The sequence below is a fragment of the Sciurus vulgaris genome (assembly GCF_902686455.1).
Source record: "Sciurus vulgaris genome assembly, contig: HiC_scaffold_624_arrow_ctg1, whole genome shotgun sequence".
NCBI lineage: Eukaryota > Metazoa > Chordata > Mammalia > Rodentia > Sciuridae > Sciurus > Sciurus vulgaris.
This window is the reverse complement of record NW_027632395.1, coordinates 478,880-497,993: the sequence shown is the minus strand read 5'-3', so window position 1 is coordinate 497,993 and position 19,114 is coordinate 478,880. Positions and strand designations below refer to the sequence as shown.

The window sequence follows — 19,114 nt, the reverse complement described above, 5'->3', positions numbered from 1 at the left end:
TCAAATTCTCTTCCTAAAATCATTTTGAGAATCCTTTTTAAGGAATTCTATAACAGCAGTTGTGTGCTGGGAATGAACTCCTGGTTTCAAATGATACCTTTGAAAGCTTTTTTTTTTTTTTTTTCCAGCTGGAAATATGTAAATGTTCAACTGGGAAGATGCAAAGGATCTGTTCCCAAAGAGTCTTTGAAATCCAGTAGTGATATATTTTCAGCAATCACTCTTCAACTGCAGTTGCCCTTCTGGAATACAATGACGGTTAAAAATCTAGGATGTCTTCAAAAGGAAACAGTTTTTAACTTCCTGGTGAGCAATAAAGATTTTATTCATTGATTCAAGTGGAAAATACAAGGTACTCATTAGATACCGTGAGGTTCTCTACCTTGTGGCACCCCAACATTTGTAATCTCTTTTCAGGTAGTACTTTCAACTATGAGTTCAGTTCTACTACATACAATAGTCAAACAAGAGAGCACTGGTATTTAGGAGCACTTACATGTGGGCTCCAAGTGGGACTGGAAGGATGTTCAAATTCACAAAGTCACTTTGAAATCCATTTGTGAAACATTTTAGGAAAACTTCTCCATGACACTTTTCTGCTGGGAATGTGCTTCCGGTTACAGTGAAAATCTTTGAATATAAACTGTGAATTCTGTTGCTGGAAAGCACTTACATTTCCTCCTTATTCATCCAAATTCAAAATGACTTGTTCTCATTCAGAACAGAATGCACAACTGCAACTTGCTGTGTTTGCTGACCTTGCTCCTCCTCAGCCTTTCTAAACTCTCTTCAGCCTACATACCCACCAATCTTCATGAAGAGTACACAAAATACATCAAGAAGACAGCTCATGAATCTACAAGCACTAACACCTGGGATAAAATTGGTATCAGGCAGAGCATATGCTTCACAAAGAGTCTTTGGAATCTATAATTGTATCGTTCTCAGAATTCACTATTCAATGGCAGTGTCCATTTTGGAATGTACTGCTTCCTACTACTTGTTCCAAGGCAGTGATTGGATATCTTTCAATACTTTAGTGTTAAGCAGGTTTTCATTGTTTTTCTTCATGCAAATTCAAACTATCATATACTTCTAGAGAACACAGTAAGTGTGTTGCTTTGAAGGAAAATGTTGGAACTCCACCTCCTCAGTCTTTCTAATTTGCTTAGGGACAAACCAGAGTTCCCTTCTACTGCACAAGCTGGAGTAACAGTAAAGCTCTGGTAGAGTGTGGCCCCATTCTCTGGGAAGAAATTCTAACTGAAATGTTGGTAAAATATACAGATTTCTTTGAAATCCTTTTTTGAACTCTTTTTAAGAAACTTTTGACAGCAGTTGTTTGCTGGGAGTTATCTTCCAATTTCAAATGATTCACTTTGAATTGAAATGTTTCTTCAATTACCAGAAAGGAACTATGAGAGAAAGTGAGAACATGCATAGGATCTGTTCCCCAAAGAGTCATTTGAATCCAGTACTAAAATATTTTATGCAATCACACTTAAAGTGCAGTTGCTCTTTTGGAATGCATTCTGTTTATCAGTGGAACAAAGGCACTGTTTGGATATCTTTCATTTTCTTGTTGTTAGGCACTTTTGCTTTGTGATGATTCATCCAAATACAGTTAAATATGTAATCTTAGCAAACACAGTGAGTGTGTGTACATTGAAGAATCTTGTTGGACCTCCTCAACCTCAGCATGTCTACACTAATTTGACACATCTTATTAACACCACATTTCCATGCTAATAAACAAACTGAACTAATAAGGAAGCTAACATAGATTGGAGTTGCATTTCCTAACATCAATGTGTGAACCTAGCGATGATATAATCCTCAAGATCTCCTTGAAAACCCTTTTTGAAATATTATTTAAGAAGCTCGGAGGTTTCAAGATGGCGGCCTAGAGGGTGGCTGCATTTCATGTTGCTCCAGGACTCAGGATTCAAAAGAGGAGATATTGAGACACTTGGGTCCAACTCAAAGCAGCCGGGTGAGTCTCTCCCATTGGGGAGGCGTCCCGGATGGGACAGTGGTCCCGGGACTCAGGAAACTTTGTGAAGTAGAACTGCCGGCGAGACGCCCCTCCCCCCGCTGGAGCAGTGAACTCGGACAGCTGGGAGCGCCGTAAAGGAGGCCGCTCGGCACAGTGCTGGGACTCGGAGCAACCACTGGGGCTCTGGCGGCTGCTCAGGGGAGGAGTGGTGAGGAGAGCTGTGTGGACTCAGGACACCGGGGCCTGCCCTGAGGAGGAGGAGGAGGAGCGTGGCCACTTGGATTCGGAGTGACTGCACCAGAGCTACTGGCGGTTGCCAGAGGAGAAGCTCCGCGGCGAGCTGTTTGGACTCAGAACGACGCTTCTGAACCCCGGGGCCTGCCCTGAGAACGAGGAGGAGGAAGAGGAACGCGGCCGCTTGGATTCGGGGTGACTACACCAGAGCTTCAGGTGGTTGCCAGAGGAGGGGCTGCGTGGCGAGCTGTTTGGACTCAGACCACTTCTGAACCCCGGGGCCTGCCCAGAGGAGTAGGAGGAGGAGGAGGAGGAGCGTGGTGGGTCCTTTGGACTCGCAGTGACTGCATTAGCGCTCCAGGTGGCTGCTCAGAGGAGAAGGCGAGTGGTGAGTTGTTTGGACTTAAAGTGACAGCGCCTGAATACAGGGGGGCTGCATGGAGGGGAAGCGTGGTGGGTCGCTTGGTCTTGAGTGGCCGCACCAGAGCTCCGGGCGGTTGCCCAGAGGACCCGTGCAGCGGGTCACGTGGATTCAGAGCCACTCAGACTGACCACTCCTGAACACCCGGGGGGTTATCTGGAGAAGGAGGAGGAATGGGGAGGGTCACTTCGACTCGGAGTGATTGATTGCCCAGGGATACGGGTGGTTGGTGGGAGGTGGAGGCACGCAGTGAGTTTCTTGGACTCCTAGTGACCGCACCGGAATACTGGGCGGCTGTCTGGAGGAAGAGGCGTGTGGCGGGTCTCTGGGACTCAGAGAGATTGTACGGGGCCCCAGGTGGCTGCTCAGAGGAGGGGCCGCATAGCCAGGCAATTAGGGGCAGAGCAGGGTCCCAGGATCTAGGAGGCTTCTGGGTGGAAGAGCCGCACAGAGACAGGCTTAGGGCGGAGCGAAGGTTCCAGGCCTGCAGGCAGATTCTCTGAGGAGGGGCAGCTTAAGGAGATTCATCTGCGAAGGGTGAGGCTCCCAGGCCCAGGAGGTAGGGCCGGGCCCCTGAGAACTTTGCAGAGGAAGGCAGCCCAGCCCAGGCGGTAGCTGTAATTGAGGGGAACCTCTAGGAGGGTACTGACCAGCGAGACCTCCCCACCGGCTGAGTCTTCGCTGCCGGGTGAGGTTTCCCCACAAGGACGGTAAAACTAGAGACTCAGGCCCAAACAGGCCTTGCCTCAGCCCACAGCCTAGGTCCCCTTTGGATGACCATTGGTCAACAAGTGGAGGCACCTCTGCCCACTAGCAGGGACTATACCCCACCTGAAGGCCACCACTCCTAGAGAGGCAGCTTCCTTGTGGAGAACTGCATTATCAACTTCCTCCAAGACTTCAGCCTACTGAAGTCTAAGGGGGGATATATATAGAAATCTTCAAGGACATTGTAAGTCAATAGAGGAAATCTGCAATATCTCAGCGGTCCACTGATACTTGAACAATATGAGAAAACAAGGAAAGAAAATGCTGCAAACAAATCTAGATGTTACATCAATAAAACCCAGTGATAGCATGGCAGAAGAAATGACAGAAAAGGAGTTCAGAATGTACATAATTAAAATGATCAGAGAAGCAAATGATGAGATGAAAGAGCAAATGCAAGCATTGAATGATCGCACCAATCGACAGTTAAAAGAGCAAATACAGGAAGCAAAAGATCATTTCAATAAAGAGTTAGAGATATTGAAAAAAAAACAAACAGAAATCCTTGACATGAAGGAAAAAATGAACCAAATTAAGAACTCCATAGAAAGCATATCCAATAGGATAGAACACCTGGAAGACAGAACCTCAGACATTGAAGACAAAATATTTAACCTTGAAAACAAAGTTGAACAAACAGAGAAGATGGTAAGAAATCATGAACAGAATCTACAAGAACTGTGGGATATCATGAAAAGGCCAAATTTAAGAATTATTGGGATTGAGGAAGGCCTAGAGAAACAAGCCAAAGGAATGAACAATTTATTCAATGAAATAATATCAGAAAATTTCCCAAATCTGAAGAATGAAATGGAAAATCAAGTTCAAGAGGCTTATAGGACTCCAAATACACAAAGTTACAACAGGCCCACACCAAGGCACATTATAATGAAAATACCGAACATACAAAATAAAGACAGAATTTTAAAGGCTGTGAGAGAAAAGAACCAAATTACATTCAGGGGGAAACCAATACGGATATCAGCAGACTTTTCAATCCAGACCCTAAAAGCTAGAAGGGCCTGGAACAACATTTTCAAGCCCTGAAAGAAAATGGATGCCAACCAAGAATCTTATACCCAGCAAAACTTACCTTCAAATTTGACGATGAAATAAAATCCTTCCATGATAAACAAAAGCTAAAAGAATTTACAAAAAGAAAGCCAGCATTACAAAACATTCTCAGCAAAATATTCCATGAGGAAGAGATGAAAAACAAAGCAGCAAATCAGCAAAGGGAGGAATTATCCTAAAGGAATTGTCAAATAAAGGAGGAAACAAGTTGTGTCAAACAAATAAATAAATAAAATTTAAAATATGAACCAAATGACCGGGAAACCAAATCATATCTCTATAATAACCCTGAATGTTAATGGCCTGAATTCATCAATCAAAAGACATAGACTGGCAGATTGGATTAAAAAGAAAGATCCAACAATATGTTGCCTGCAAGAGACTCACCTCATAGAAAAAGATACCCATAGACTAAAGGTGAAAGGATGGGGAAATCATACCATGCGCATGGACTCAGCAAAAAAGCTGGAGTATCCATCCTCATTTCCGATAGTGTGGACTTCAAGCCAAAGTTAGTCAGAAGGGATAAAGAAGGTCATTTCATACTGCTTAAGGGAAGCATGAATCAGCAAGATATAACAATCATAAACATCTATGACCCAAACAGTGGCTCATCCACGTATGTCAAACAAATCCTTCTCAATTTCAGAAACCAAATAGACCATAACACAATAATACTAGGTGATTTTAACAGGCCTCTCTCACCACTGGACAGATCTTCCAGACAAAAATTGAACAAAGAAACCATAGATCTCAATAACACAATCAATAATTTAGACTTAACGGACATTTATAGAATATACCATCCAACCAAGAGTGAATACACTTTCTTCTCAGCAGCACATGGAACCTTCTCTAAAATAGACCATATATTATGCCACAAAGCTAATGTTAGCAAATACAAGAAGATAGAGACACTACCATGTATTCTATTAGATCATAATGGATTGAAGTTAGAAATAAACGAAAGAGTAAAACACAGAAACTATTCCAACAACTGGAGATTAAACAATATGCTATTATATGATGAATGGATAACAGAAGATATTAGGAAGGAAATTAAAAAATTCTTAGAGGTAAATGAGAACAAAGAAACATCATATCAAAATCTCTGGGACACTATGAAAGCAGTACTTAGAGGGAAATTTATTTCCTGGAGCGCATTTAATAAAAGAAGTAAAACTCAACAAATAAACGACCTAACACTACAGCTCAAAGCCCTAGAAAAAGAAGAACAGAACAGCACCAAAAGTAGTAGAAGACAGGAAATAGTTAAACTCAGAGCTGAAATCAATGAAATTAACACAAAAGAAACAATACAAAAAATTGACAAAATAAATAGTTGGTTCTTTGAAAAAATAAACAAAATTGATAAACCTTTAGCCACACTAACAAAGAGAAGACGAGAGAAAACCCAACTCACTAAAATTCGGAATGAACAAGGAAATATCACAACAGACAGGATTGAAATACAAAACATAATTAGAAGCTATTTTGAAAATCTATACTCCAACAAAATAGAAAATTTCAAAGACATCAACAGGTTTCTAGAGACATATGAATTGCCTAAACTGAACGAGGAGGACATAAACAATTTAAATAGACCAATTTCAAGTACTGAAATAGAAGAAGTCATCAAAAGCCTACCAACAAAGAAAAGTCCGGGACCAGATGGGTTCTCAGCAGAGTTCTACAAAACCTTTAAAGAAGAGCTCATTCCAATACTTCTCAAAGTATTCCATAAAATAGAAGAGGAGGGAACCCTCCCAAACTCATTCTATGAAGCCAATATCACACTGATACCTAAACCAGACAGAGACTCATCAAGGAAAGAAAATTTCAGACCAATATCCTTAATGAACATCGACGCAAAAATTCTAAACAAAATTTTAGCAAATCGCATACAAAAACATATTAAAAAGATAGTGCACCATGATCAAGTGGGCTTCATCCCAGGGATGCAAGGTTGGTTCAACATCAGGAAATCAATAAACGTAATTCACCATATTAATAGACTTAAAGTCAAGAATCACATGATTATTTCAATAGATGCAGAAAAAGCATTTGATAAAATACAGCACCCCTTCATGCTCAAAACACTAGAAAAAATAGGGATACTGGGAACATTCCTTAAAATTGTAAAGGCCATTTATGCTAAGCCCATGGCTAATATCATTCTAAATGGTGAAAAACTGAAAGCATTCCCCCTAAAAACTGGAACAAGGCAGGGATGCCCTCTTTCACCACTTCTATTCAACATTGTTCTTGAGACTCTGGCCAGAGCAATTAGACAAACCAAAGAAATTAAAGGGATACGAATTGGAAAAGAAGAACTCAAACTATCCCTGTTCGCTGATGACATGATTATATATTTAGAGGAACCTGGAAATTCCACCAGAAAACTCTTAGAACTCATAAGTGAATTCAGTAAAGTAGCAGGATACAAGATCAATGCCCATAAATCCAACGCATTTTTATACATAAGTGATGAATCTTCGGAAAGAGAAATTAGGAAAACTACCCCATTCACTATAGCCTCAAAAAAAATAAAATACTTGGGAATCAATCTCACAAAAGAGGTGAAAGACCTCTACAATGAGAACTATACAACACTAAAGAAAGAAATTAAAGAACACCTTAGAAGATGGAAAGATCTTCCATGTTCTTGGATAGGAAGAATTAATATTGTCAAAATGGCCATACTACCTAAAGTGCTATACAAATTCAATGCAATTCCAATTAAAATCCCAATGACGTACCTTACAGTAATAGAGCAAGCAATTATGAAATTCATCTGGAAGAATAAGAAACCCAGAATAGCTAAAGCAATCCTTAACAGGAAAAGTGAAACAGGGGGTATTGCAATACCAGATCTTCAACTCTACTACAAAGCAATAGTAACAAAAACGGCATGGTATTGGTACCAAAATAGAAAGGTTGATCAATGGTACAGAATAGAGGACACGGACACAAACCCAAATAAATACAACTTTCTCATACTAGACAAAGGTGCCAAAAATATGCAATGGAGAAAAGATAGCCTCTTCAACAAATGGTGCTGGGAGAATTGGAAATCCATATGCAACAGAATGAAACTAAACCCATATCTCTCACCAAGCACGAAACTAAACTCAAAATGGATTAAGGACCTCTGAATCAGACCAGAGACCCTGCAGATTATAGAAGAAAACGTAGGTCCAAATCTTCACCTTGTTGGTCTAGGATCAGACTTCCTTAACAGGACTCCCATAGCACAAGAAATAAAAGCTAGAATCAACCACTGGGATAGATTCAAACTAAAAAGCTTTCTGTCAGCGAAGGAAACTATCAACAATGCGAAGAAAGAGCCTACAGAGTGCGAGAATATCTTTGCCAATCATACTTCAGATAGAGCACTAATCTCCAGAATCTATAAAGAACTCAAAAAACTCTACACGAAGAATACAAATAACCCAGTCAACAAATAGGCTAAGGAAATGAATAGACACTTCACAGAAGAAGATCTACAGCAATCAACAAACATATGGAAAAATGTTCAACATCTCTAGTAATAAGAGAAATGCAAATCAAAACTACCCTAAGATTCCATCTCACCCCAATTAGAATGGCGATTATCAAGAATACAAGCAACAACAGGTGTTGGCGAGGATGTGGGGAGAAAGGTACACTCATACATTGCTGGTGGGGCTGCAAATTAGTGCAGCCACTCTGGAAAGCAGTGTGGAGATTCCTTAGAAAACTCGGAATGGAACCTCCATTTGACCCAGCTATCCCACTCCTTGGCCTATACCCAAAGGACTTAAAATCAGCATACTACAGAGACACAGCCACATCAATGTTCATAGCTGCTCAATTCACAATAGCCAGACTGTGGAACCAACCTAGATGCCCTTCAATTGATGAGTGGATAAAGAAACTGTGGTGTATATATACAATGGAATATTACTCAGCCATAAAGAATGATAAAATTATGGCATTTGCAGGCAAATGGATGAAATTGGAGAATATCATGCTAAGTGAGATAAGCCAATCTCAAAAAGCAAAGGACGAATGATATCGCTAATAAGTGGAGGATGACACATAATGGGGGGGAGGGAAGGGTTAGTGTTAGGGTTAGAGTTAGGGTTAGGGAGGGGGGCAAGTATGGAGGAAGGAAGCACTGCATAGAGGGAAAAGAGGGGTGGGAGGGGTGGGGGGAAGGGAAAAAAAAGAAGCTCTACAGTAGCACTTGTCTGCTTGGGATTAACTTGGGGTTTCAAATAATACCCTTGCAATTGAAAGGTCTCTTCTGTTGGTGAAAAGTGCATATGGGGTAACCTGCGAAAACATGGAGGATATGTTCCCCAAAGGGTAAATGATTCAGTACTGAAATAGGGTCAACAATAACTCTTCAACTGCATTTACTTTTGTGGAATCAGTTTCTTGTTAACAGTGGTTGGTGGCATTGGAAGGAAACCATTTTTTAACTTGCTGAGAAGAAAGAGAACTTTGAACTAATAGATTAAATGCAAATAAACACAGGTTGCCCATTGAGAACAAAGATTGCCTCTACATTAACTTAATTTACTGGATCTTCTCCTCCTCACCACTTTTAAGCTCTTATCATTCAGCACATTCAAAACAATTTTCAGTTGTATTAAACACACTAAGAAGAGTGCTGTTGTAGATGGAAGCAATAATATCTGGAGTCACCTGGAACTGTATGGATGATCAAAATCACAAAGTCTCATGGTGATTCATTTGTGATACTATCTAACGTAATAATTATACTGCAATATTCTGCTGGAAATGGGCTCCAGAATTCAATGTTGAAGTTGAATTGTAAATATTTTTTCTGTTGCTGAATAGCAGTTATATTTCCTGCTTATACATGCAAATGCAAGCAAACAAGTTCTCATTGAGAACAGAGTAGGGGTTTTGAGAACAAGGTGACATCTGTGCAGCCATGTTGTATGAACAAGCCATTTTGGGAACTGGCCTGTAAAACACCTGCAGGATAGAGTGTACAGGTGCTACACTCAAGAGCTAATACAGGACATACAGCACATACTGGGCCCCGGCGTTTATCAAGGCTGTTAAGAGATATCTGTCCAAGAAATGGGCAGCTGCCCAGAAACCTTATCTATCAAGGATGGGGGGGCTAGCCCCAACTCATCTCCTGTATAGTTCACCCCGTTCCTGCTCCCTTCTTCCTCAAAGACCATTCAGTTTTGGCAGGACCCAATGAAATTCAAATAAATTGGTGGGGCCCAACCAAAAGAGAACAAATGTTTAGCTGTTCAAATGTTAAACAATAATGTACATGAATATTCTTTGTATATGAATGATTGGAAATTTCTTAAGTAGAGTTCTTTCTCATCCCTTGGGGCTGCTCCCCACTCAGCCATGGTAGTGGTCTTAGAGGCTGGTTGCACTCCAGGCTCAAGCTTGCAATAAAACTTTGTTGTGTGATTTGCATTACTGTGTGTGCACTTTGACTCTCTGCGGATTGGTCAATATTGAACCCCAATAGGGGCCTCTATGTTGAAGTTTTTGCTGACCTTACTCTTCTGCAGACCTCAAGCACTTTTAGACCACTCATTTAAAGCACTGCTCATGACAATACACAAAGTGATGAAAAAATAAAACTCTTGAAATTTCAAGCATCAGCCACTGTGATCAAGTTTGTATTAGTTAGAGAAATTTGTTTCCAAAGGAATGACTGAAATCCATTAGCAAAATTATTTCAGTCATCGCTATTCCACTGCAGTAGCCCATTTGAAATTTATCTCCAGTGCCTACTGGTACCAAACCTTTGAATTGAAACCTTTACTTTCCTTGCTGGAAAGTACCTATACTTTGTGGCAATTCATGCAAACAGAAACTCTCATGTACTCTTAAAGAACACTTTGAGGGTGTAGGTTGAAGCAACATGCAAGAGCTGCTCCTCCTCAGGGTTTCTATGCTCTTCTGAGAGCATATTCAAACCAAATTTCCTTGCAAATATGCAAACTAGACTAACAAGAAATTTCCCCTTGATAGAAAACCCATTATCTGGGAGAAAAGAGGGAATGAATGGATGATCATATCCAGAAGATCTTCTTGAAATCCAATTGAGAATCCTTTTTAAGGAATTCTATAACAGCAGTTGTCTGCTGGGAATGAACTCCTGGTTTCAAATGATACGGTTTGAAAAGTTTTTTTTTTTTTTTTTTTTTTTTTTTTTTTTTTTTTTTTGTAGCTGAAAAGCTTGGAAGTGTTTAACTGTGAAGATGCATAGCACCTGTTCCCCAAAGAGTGTTTGAAATCCAGTAGTGGTACATTTTCAGCAGTCACTTCTCAACTGCCATTTCTTTTTTAGGACTATATACAAATTTCATATGGTTTTGAATGGAAACAATTTTAAACCTCCTGGTGACCAATGAAGCTTTTTGTTATTTGATCTAAATGGAAAACACAAGGTATTCATTAGGTACAGTGATGTTCTCTACCTTGGAGCACCACAGAATTTGTGAACTATTTTCAGCCAGCACCTTCAAATATCTGTTCAGTCTTATTACATAAAATCATCAAACAAGAGAGCACCTGTAGATAGGAGCACTTATATGTGGGCTCCAAGTGGGACTTAAAGAATGATAAAATTCACAATGTCACATTGTAATACATTTGTGAAACATTTTAAGAAAACTCTTCCAGTGCACTTTTCTGCTGGGAATGTGCTTCCTATTACAGTAATAATCATTGAATTTAACTGTTTATTCTATTGTGGGAAAGAACTTACATTTTCTACTTATTCATCCAATTTCATACCAACTTGTTCTCATTGAGAACAGAGTAAAGAACTGCAACTTGCAGCTGTTTGCTGTCCTTGCTCCTCTTCAGATTTTCTAAGCTCACTTCAGTCTACACATCCACCAATCTTCATAAAGAGTACACATCAAGAAGTCAGCTCATGAAGTTATAGTCACTAACACTGGGATGAAATTGGTATTATGCAGAGGATGTGTTCCACAAAAAGTCATTGGAATCCATTAGTGTATCATTTTCAGAGTTCACTCTTCAGTGGCAGTGGCCATTTAGGAATAACTGCTTCTTACTATTGATTCAAAGTCAGTGATTATATACCTTTCAATACTTTTGTGTAAAGCATGTTTTTATTATTTTCCTTGATCCAAATACAAACTATCATGTACTCTTAGAGAACACAGTGACTATATTGTGCTGAAGGAATATGTTGAAACTCCTCCTCCTCAGCCTTCTAATCTATTTAGAGCCAGTACATTCAAACCACCACACTTCCCTGCTACTGCACAAACTGGGGTAACAAGAAGGTTCTGGTAGAGTGGGGCCCCATTTTCTGGGTAAAAGTTCTGGCTGAAATAATGATCAAATATACAGATTTCTTTGAAATCCATTTTTGATCTCTGTTTAAAAAACTCTTTAACATCAGTTGTCTGCTGGAAATTTCCTCCCAATTTCAAGGTATTTGCCGTTTGCCGCTGATCAACAACACGTACACTTCAGAAGTTCATGAAGCAGCTTCCCCTTTATTCGGATAACACCCTCAATATATAAGCAGTCTCATACATAAGCAATTGTAATCAGATATGTCCATCCAATCCTATTAAAGGTCAAACGATCATGAGCTCAAGCATACATGTAAGATATATCTGTCCACACGCTAAGCAGTTGAACTAATTATCATACAGCCAATGGTAAATGCTTCCTGTTTTTCTCAAGGTGCATTTATCACACCCTTTGGCTCTCTGCCAGTTGCCATCTTGGATGCATGTGGCATAACCCTGGGCCCCGGGTCTCACCCACCACAGTATTCAGTTCGAAATAAAATATTTCTTCTATTGTTGGAAACTACATCTGAGGAAAAGTTGGAACATACATAGGGTCTGTTCCCCAAAGAATCATTGGCATCCAGTACTAAAATATTTTTAGCAATCACACTCCAACTGCTGTTGCTCTTTTGGATTGTATTCCACTTACCTCTAGAAAAAAAGGCAGTTATTGGATACCTTTCCTTCCGTTGTTAATAGGCACTTTTTCTTTGTGATAAGTCATCCAAAAAGAGACAATTTGGTAGCCCTCGAGAACACAGTGAGTATGTGCACATTGAAGCATCTTGATGGACCTCCTCTACCTCAGCATATCTATGCTCATTTGACACATCATATTAACACCACGATTCCAAGGAAATAAACAAAGTAGACTAACAAGAAAGCTAACTTTGATTGGAACCGCACCTTGAAACATCAATGTGCAAACAGAAAGATGAAAAAATCCAAACCATCCTCCTGAAATATCTTTTTCAAACATTGTTTAAGAAACTCCTTAGTAGCACTTGTCTGCTTGGGTTAACTCAGGGTTTCAAATGATACCCTTGCAATTGAAAGGTTACTTCTGTTCATGAAAGCACCTATGGGGTATCCTGGGAAAACACATCGGTTATTTGCCCAAAGGAGAATTGATTCCATAATGAAATATGTCCAGGAAAAACTCTTCAACCTCAGGTGCTTTTTGGAATCAAATGCTGGTTAACAGTGGTAGGGTGACTTTGAGAGAAAACCATTTCTTAAATTGCTGGGAGGCAAAGGAACTTTGAGCTAATTGATCAAATGCAAATAAACATATGGTATTCATTGAAACTTTGAAAGCCTCTATATTGAATCAACTTGGTGGATCTGCTTCTCCTCAACACATTTAATCTCTTATCATTTAGCACCTTCAAAATTATATTTAGTTGTATTACACACACTAGTTTAAGAAGGGAGCACTTGAATCTAGAAGCAATGACATCTGGAGCCACCTGGATCTGTAAGGATGATCAAACTCACAAAGTCTCAGGATAATCCATTTCTGAAACATTTTAAGAAAATAATTCTGCTGCACTTTTCAGCTGGAAGTGAGCTCCAGAAACAAATCTTAATATTGGATTTTAAACTGATTTTCTATTGCTGGTCAGCAGTTACACTTCCAGCTTATTCATTCAAATGCAAATGAACACCTTGTCATTGAGAATAGAGTGAGTAGGGGCCTCTAGGTTGAAACATTTGGCTAACCTTGTGCCTCTGCAGGCCTCAAGCAATTTAGAATACTCATTTAAAACACTGCTCATAAGAATACCCAAAGTCATAGAAAAATAAAGCTCTTGAAAAAACAAGCATCAGCCACTTGGATCAAAGTTGGGTTAGGGAGAGGAACTGGTTTTCTAAGGAGTGATTGAAATTCATTAGAAAAATTGTTTCAGCCATCACTATTCAACTGCAATTGCCCATTTGAAATGTATCTCCAGGGACAACTGGTTCTTAGGCTTTGAATGGAAATCTTTTCTTAAGTCACTGGAAAGCACTTGCGGTTTGTGAAAATACATCCTTATACTGTTGAGAACAGGCTGATATCTGTGCAGCTAACTGTCTTAGTCACCAGGATGCAGGCAGTTGCGACTGCACCCTCAAGAGCCAATACAGAACAAACAGGACTGCTGGGTATCTGTGCTTATCAAGGTTGTTGAGATATTTGTCTGAGGAATATACAGCTGCCTAGAAACCTTATCTATCAAGGACAGGGGGGCCTAACCCTGACTCATCTCCTGCACAGTTCACCTCTCCCCTCCTCCCTTCTTCCTCTAGGACCATTCAGTTCTGGCAGGACCCAATGAGAATCAAACAGATTGGCAGAACCCAACCAGAGGAGGACTGATGTTTAGCTGTTCAAATGTTAACCAATAGCGTACAGGTCTTTATGTGTGAATGTTGGAAATCTCTTAAATAGAGGGCTTTCTTGCCCCTCAGGGCCACTCCCCACTCAGCCATTGCAATGGGCTGAGAGGCTGGTTGTGGTCCAGGCTCGAGCTTGCAATAAAACCTTGTGTGTCTTGCATTACTCTGTGTGCACTTTGACTCTCTGGGTATCAGTCGATATTGGACCCTAACATTTGGGGGCTCGTCCGGGATAGACTGGTCTGACTCCAGCCCAGGAGAGACAAATGGCCCATGGTACCGAGGTTTCTAAGGAAATTTTCCACGGAAGGAGGATTGGCCACCTCCTGGTAGGACGCAAGTCCTGGTAGGACGTAAGTCCTGGTTAGAGTTTGGGTGAGAATTCTTATTTGGTGGAAGGAAAGCATTGCAAGAGAACCTCGAGGTTCCACTGTTGAAAGTCATGGGAGACATCCCCGATGACCAGGAGTCATGCTGACATCCCCAGTGGATGCCGTTGGGGTGGCTATCTGGTAAGGATCCTTGGTCTGATTCTGGTAGTGTGAATGAGAAGGGCATTGCATCTGTGAGAGTGGTGTGGTTGAGAAGCTGGTGGATGTTGGAGAGTCCTGTGAAAATTTGTTTTACTGTGTGTATTGCCTCACTTGTTCTTTTCAGTCTGCTTGGTCCTTTTCTCCTCATATGGGACAGGCTCAGGTGACTCCTAAGACTTTCCTCCTAAGTCACTTCTCAGAGTCCTGTGCCAGAGGATGGAACTTTGGTGTGGATCACCTAAAGGAGGGTGAGTTTGCTACACTCTGCCCCACGGACTAGCCAATCTTCACCAAGATCTATGCTGAGCGAGGTAAGTAAGCTTCTATCTCCATGCACCCCACATCTGTTTGAGGTGCGACTTTCTGTCTCTTCATTTTTGGAGGGTAAAATGGGCTACACAACACTCCCACACATCCACTCCCTCCTGGATGCTCCCATTCCCTTGCTGGTCAGACATAGGAATTCAAACTGTATGATTAAGACCTGGGACATTTAATATGGAAATGCCCAAGTTCCCTTTGTTCCCATAGTTAGCAGTCACTAGTCTCCCTCTTTCTGTTCTTGCACTTAGATGTGCTCACTGTATTTTCTTTAAGCTGCATGAGGGAAGCATTTAAAATCAACCCCTGCCATGAGACCCTCCAAGAAAAGGCACAAGAGCTGGCCTGAGTTATGTGCCCCCCCAGGTCTCCCTCTGTGGAAATTTTTACCGGAGACACCATGCGGGACACATGGCTGTGATGCAATGACTCATAGAAAATACCTGCAAAGCACCAAAATATATGGGATCCTAAACACCTCTTTGTTTGTTGGAAGATAGGCTCCCTTTGTCCTCCCTCAGGTCCCCTATTTTAGGCTTAGGGATACTCATTGAAGGCTACTTTACAGTCCTTCTCCTTGTTCCCAAGAGATTTGTTTACTCCAGTCCCCCTAGGCAGAGAGCTCAGCAGCTCCCAGTTTGCAGAGCATGCTTAAGGAGAAACCAAAAGACAAGAAAATGACCCCCTAGGCCTTCACTTCAAACATTGTAACTCCTGAGGAGGAGGAGACAGACACTAATAATAACAAAGGCCTCCTGCCATCTGCCCCTCCCCCTCTGTACCCTTGGAGTACCCATGGAAGTAAGGAGTATGATATAGCAGCTGCATTCCTCAAAAGTAGTGGGAAATAATGTTTCATGATTTTCTGCATTCAAACCTAACCTGATTTCTCAACCAGAAAAAAAAGGTTAAAGGTCATAGGCAATTTCCCCAGCCTGACCTTGCTGAAGCCTGCATTGGGATGTAAACTGCAGCAGTCTCAGCAGGAGGGGGGGGTGACCTGAGACAAAAAAAAAAAAAAAAATAGTTGTCCGTTTTAAACTCCTGAGCTGCTACACAGAAATAACTCATTTTCTAGGATGCTTGTTTTGATTTGTGTTTCTTTAATGCTGTATTTTTGAGCTCATAATTTTGATCCTACATACCTAGATTAATGATTTTTTTATAAGTTCTATTTTTAATCCAACTCTAGAGTTATTTTTAAACATCTGCTACATTGCAATGGAGATAAACATTACAAGGACTTCACTTTTGTGTTATGTGTATATGTTATTGTTTAAGGTCATATTTCTATGTATGTATCTGACAAAGTTGACATAGATAATAAGCATGCATAAAATTAAAATTTAAAAAATGGATCCAAATACTTTTATTCACGTGATTTAAAAGGGTTCAATTTAAATTTGGTAAACTAATAAAAGTGAAATGTCTTTAGAAATAACTCGCAAGTCTCTAGGTGGTCAAACTAATGAAATGCTGATGTTAAAAAATGTCTAATATCAATTGTTTCTAGGACTTTTCTTCAACAGGAAAGAGATGGCAAATACTGTTCAGGTCACTTGTCTGATATCTTTTTGGTTTTTTTTTTCAAAATAAGTTAATTAAATTTAACATGTATGGGTCTACACAAATGTATGGGTCTACACAAATGTGTAGTTAAAATGCTAATTGTTAAATAGCATTAAGTATTCTTAAGTCCTTAAATTCCATGGAGTAACATACTTAAACATTATTGATGTTTTCATAGGTTGGTAAATTAAAAAGTGTTTAAAATTGCTTTGTGTCATTACTAAAAACAAGGTTATAATAGTTATGTCCTAACAGGTGAAACCCCAACACAGGGTGAGCATTCCATCTGCTCCGTTACCACTTTCCCCTCCTCCCCCTCCAGTTCTGCAAAGCTCCCAGGAGCTCTTAGATTTGGATGTAGAGTTATCATCTCCCCTCTCACTGTGTTTCAGATTGCTATAAATAACAAAGTATTTTATATTGTTAAAATGGAGTAATTTGTCTAAATTCACAAATTTCATAAGAGTTGTTTCAGAATGTGAACAAAAAGGTGTCAACAGATAGGAAAGAGAAAATAAAAGGCTCTAGAAATGGAAATCTATTTAGTGAAGAATAAAATATTTCTGGATAAGAAAGTGTTTATGTGATGAAATACATGAGGGTCTAAGTAAGTGCTAAGTCTGAGTAAGTAAAGGGCAAATGTCAACAAGTTTGCATGTAACTAAGTTGGTTACATGTATGTGAGACAATCAGTTAAAGCTGTTTAAGGTTTTACTTAAAGTCAAATACTACTGTACTGATATAAACCGAAGTTTAATTTATGCGTTAAATTGACAAGAATTTCTTAGAGGCACTAATTTACTCTTAATATTATATCTTAAGTTTTATTCTTCAGGACAATTAGTCTTGAAAATTGAGGTTTATACAATTATGGTTAAACAACTGTTAGAGTATTGTACTACATTAGAGTCTAAATTTTTCTTTCAAAACTAAATTTGATTAATATAAAGGTATCAAGGTAATTGTGAAATGGTCACTCTTTGTATATTAAATGTGTTCATATTTACCAGATATACATCTTTAAAGCAGGAAATTTATCAAGCTGCTATTCTCCAGAATAAACTTGTCTGTAATGGTAATTTTAAACTTAAAGTGTACATTTATTGGGGATTTATTTCTATCATTTAATGTTCTATTATGGGACATATTATCAATAAGATATATGTAAAATTTGCTACTTCTTACAGTGAGATAAAAATTTAAATATAAATGTATTTCTAAGAGTTAGTGACACCCTGATTTTTTTAAGGTTTATATCGTAGAACGTGAAAGCTTTTCACCACACAAAAGAAAAGTGAAAAGCTCTCTCAGCCTTTCTTTGATTGATTCCTGTTTTGTATATAATGTTACACTGTGTTAATTAATGTTCATATAGACTCAGGAATCAATATATGTAAACTTCCTAAAATGACACTTAAGAAAGAGTGTAAATGCAATAGCAAAAATGGGACAACAATGACTGAGATTTGGGTCTCTGACCTCAAGACTGTAGCATGCCTGGTGCCTGGGAGTGTTCCTGTGTAGGAGCACAAGGTGCCTAACTGCTGTAGCAGTATCCTCCCTGGGGACGTTCTGTACAGGAGTCCTATCAGTTCTGACATTGATCTCAGGCACACAGCTCTTGGGCAGAAAGAAATCATTTTGCTATATAACCAGTGTTTCATCAACTCCCTTCTCTAGTTCCTGCCCACCTTTCAGTAACTTTGGACAGTGGACTTCCTTGAGAGCTACACAGAGCTCCTAACATTGCACTTTGCAGTTGATGTTCTAGTCTCTGTAACTCTCCTGAAAACAAGGAATAATGCTTACATAGTCTTTAACCTAATAAGACATGTATAAAGATTGCTACCATAACCCTTTAGATCTGCATTTCCATCAAAGAACAGAGCTCCATCTGATCTGAGCTTAATCTTCAAACTCTGTGTTTATAAGCCTTTATTTTCTAATATTTCTTTGCCCCTCACTGAACTTGAAAATTTGGTCATGCTGGTCATGGCAAAAGGGGCAAAAAAAATTAGCTTCAGGATTAGAACACTTTATTTAAGGTTTTTGAAGAGCCCTGCCTTAACTGAGATAAGGCTCTGCCTCACCCTGCTGCCTTTTAGAATGGCTCCAAAGAAAGCCAGACTTTAACTCGTTTAAAGTTGTATCCAAAAGTTTGATATTTGTTGTAAAGATTACTGTGATCTCAAACAGTGTATATAATGTAGAACTCAGCCAAAATTCAAGATAGCTATTATACAAGCTAAATATGATTTTACTCTTGCTAATTTCATTTTGTAAAACTCTTAAAACTCTTGCCTGTTACTGTTTTGCAGAAGTATTTGCTTCCAGAGCATACAACCTAGGTAACTTTTGATAATAGGCCATCACCTACAAAATAGATAGTATGTGGTATTACTTTAATAAAAGGGTCAATAACTGTAAAGTTATAAACATTGAAGCTGAAGTCCAGTACTTTTACTTTATGACTGGTCAGACTGACTTG

General features: G+C 39.6%; 1 long non-coding RNA gene across 1 annotated transcript in view; it reads left to right on the top strand.

Moving 5' to 3' along the window:
* Positions 1-17,583: 17,583 nt before the first annotated feature.
* LOC306652863 overlaps positions 17,584-19,114 on the top strand; it is a 325,125-nt gene continuing 323,594 nt past the window's right edge. The window contains exon 1 of the long non-coding RNA XR_013761561.1: positions 17,584-17,701. This is a non-coding gene — a long non-coding RNA (uncharacterized lncRNA). The remainder of the gene's footprint in view (positions 17,702-19,114) is intronic.